Source organism: Ixodes scapularis, unplaced genomic scaffold (genome assembly GCF_016920785.2).
Source record: "Ixodes scapularis isolate PalLabHiFi unplaced genomic scaffold, ASM1692078v2 PGA_scaffold6__148_contigs__length_123643588, whole genome shotgun sequence".
NCBI classification, from domain to species: Eukaryota; Metazoa; Arthropoda; class Arachnida; order Ixodida; family Ixodidae; genus Ixodes; species Ixodes scapularis.
Genome location: NW_024609881.1, coordinates 46,879,194 through 46,882,139, shown reverse-complemented (window position 1 = coordinate 46,882,139; position 2,946 = coordinate 46,879,194). Strand labels below are relative to the sequence as shown.

General features: G+C 44.9%; 1 pseudogene; it reads left to right on the top strand.

Annotated features, from left to right (window-relative positions):
- The first annotated feature begins 1,075 nt into the window (after positions 1–1,075).
- On the top strand, positions 1,076–2,494 carry LOC115320654 (annotated as a pseudogene).
- The last annotated feature ends 452 nt before the right edge of the window (positions 2,495–2,946 follow it).

Below are 2,946 nucleotides of genomic sequence, written 5' to 3'. Positions count from 1 at the left end.
AAAAAAAATTCGCTCAGTCACCGAAATGTGCAACACGTGTCGTCCGACACAAGTTGTCGAGGTTTCCGTTGCCAAAAGCTGTCACACCGAAACAACATTGTCGCTGTCGTCCATGTTGTGTTGCTGTTTCCTCAATGTGACGGGGTTGTCGGGCAACAGAGCCGACAGCCGACATGTTTCCCGACTGTTGAGAAACATGTTTTGTTCATGTTTCCGCCGTGTTTCCTCAATGTGACAGGGCCTTAATAGAGTGTGTCTTTTGGGCTCAAAATGGCAGACCATAGAAGGCATTGTTGTCAGCTACGACTCCTGTATTGCGTGTCCTTGAGGACACAATTTTTTTAGTTATTACAATATTACTTTTCTACAGTTCAAATGAATATTTCAAAACACGTATAAAAATTGGGATTACTGATACGAAAGACCTGAAAGCATAGCCAAGCATGTGATTTGAAGGGTTGTGCCCTCTAGGAGTAGCCGTGTAAACCAATTTCATTTCCCAGTTATTACGTTTTCTTCCCATAACGTACATCCGTGAAATTGGCACATAGTAAACGCATCACTTCAAGACACCTTCAAAAACTTCACTGCTCATTAAACCATATATGAGCCTTCGCTACAAAAACATCATAAGGTCGGTCGCATAGATGCATACATTCCTACATGCACAGCCGCAGTAACTTGTGGTCCAGAGTGACTCAGTCAACGGAACCGAAACCATTCAGCATTATTAGCCTGCGGATATCAAAACATAATTGAGCGTGATCAGTCTCCAATCTACATCCAGTATATGATGCAGGAAAATGTTATGGGTGTGCCTCCTGGAGGGGGGGGTACTCGCTGTTGTGGTCCCTGCTCCGGTTACTCAGTGGTAAAAATCTTGATCAAATTTATCAGCCGGTGTATTTCCCTCACTCGGCCGCTGCCAGACCTGTTACACTCAATGAAAATACCATGACAAACCTTTGTGATCTTCTAAGCCAGGCTGCTATGTTGCTCGTGACCAGCAGTGCTTGCCCAAAATATTCAGTGGGAATTTGTTCGTGGGAGCCTGTGTTAAAACGGTGATTTAAAAATGCTGTACACAACCTTATGGGCCAAATGCCTTCTCCTGTGGAAGGTCTTCAACGGAGGAAAGCCAGGTATCCCCAAAATACCAAGAATGCTGTCTTTAAGTAATGTCATTCTACTTTATTTTTTCCTCGCTTGACTAGAGAAGGGGTGCAAAACATTGGGCAGATTAGTTCTTCGGGGCCATGTTGGCATAAAAAGCTATATCCAGACTCCAATTAAAAAAATACTTTTCTCGATGTAAGCTAGGTCTCGCTACGATGTCCTCATTTCAACTTTTTATTCAGGGCCTGCATGTTGAATGAACGAGGAATGTGGAGGGGCTGCAATTTGAGCTCTAAGGGAAGAGTTCCGGCGGGAGCAATAAAAATGCCGTGGGGATATCTTGAGCCGCGTTAAACTGGTGGCACTTGGCTGCCTGCCCATGTTGCTACGGCGTCTGTACATATTCGCAGATCCAGATAAGCAAACGGCACCAAAAGTTCTATATTTGAGCCTGATCATTGAGGATTTCACGCTACCTTGCACTTTATCAAAATCTTCGGTCGCGTGGCGTACAACGCATAAAGCTGTGCTTGAGGTCCTAAAGGCACATACTTGGGGTCGCGAATACCCACCATGAAAACAGAGTATACAAGTAGTGCTTGAAGGCTTTCGCTTCGTAGACAACACACATCAACGACAAGCCCTAAATATTGCAGTAAGTTACTCGATGTCCCTCTTTCAGATGTTGAGTGGACATCAGGCGAAAATAAGCGGCTCCTTGACTATCACAAACGCTACATCCCCCGAATTGCGCCGCTCAAAAATTTAAAAACAAGAAATGTGTATTTATTAAAATCTCGGAAGACCTTCGCAGACCATACTCAAATCACAAAAAACGCCAGACGAGCGGTCAGCTATAACAGCCGTTCTGGTGTAAAACTTTTTTTTGATGTTCCTTACGAAGACGAATTGGATAGAATCAGCATGATGGACGACAGCATCGAGCCGGGAGTTATGAGAACGTGCATGGGGCAACGCACAAGAAGGCTATGCCAAGCAGTCAAGTAAGGGCGGCCGCAGCAGCAGCAGCTGCAGCAGAATCAATATCAACACCAGCCGAAAGTGCCGTAGCCAGCACGTCTCCCACAAGCTTAGAGGAGTCGCCCCAACCAGCCTGTAGAACCCTCCACGCACGGAGCATATGAAGAAGTTCTTCACTGAGATGGCGAAGCTTGAGGAAGCAAGAGCGGTACGAAGGGCACGACCGAAGGAGTTGAAGGAAGAAAGGCATGCAGCCAAAAGGAAGATAAAGGAAGAGAAGTGTGCAGCCAAGAGGAAGCTAAAGGAAGAGATGCGGCTGCAACGGCAAGAAATACACCGAGAGAAAATGCGGCTTCTCGTCATGCTCGTGAACCAGCCCGAGACGAAACAGGATTGAGAGAACTTTTTGATAATTGCTGGATTCTTGACACGAGTGCAATAAGTTCATAATTTGAAAGTGGGCCTTCCACATATAATCTGAATTAGATACTTCAAAAGATGTTTAGGCAAACTTACCTAAAAAAGTATTTGAGAATACAAATTCTTTCATGGGAAAGACAGCTTAATTACTGAGAATAAAACACACCGAAAGGAGAGCATTTGCAAACACAAACACAGAAATATATTTACTGGAAGCATAAATGTTTATATTGAAATACATTGTGAATCGCTCTTAGTACTGTCATGGTACTGTGAACCGGTACTCTACGGTTGGATCTGAATATGCAAACCTTACCCAGTCTATCGACAGTCTTTATCAAAAACCCAGATCCCAGGGCTCGCTGGTCAGCGCAGGCTCGCTCTCGTACTGTAGTGCTGCTAACGTTGGGGAAGGGGGGCTGAGTTATG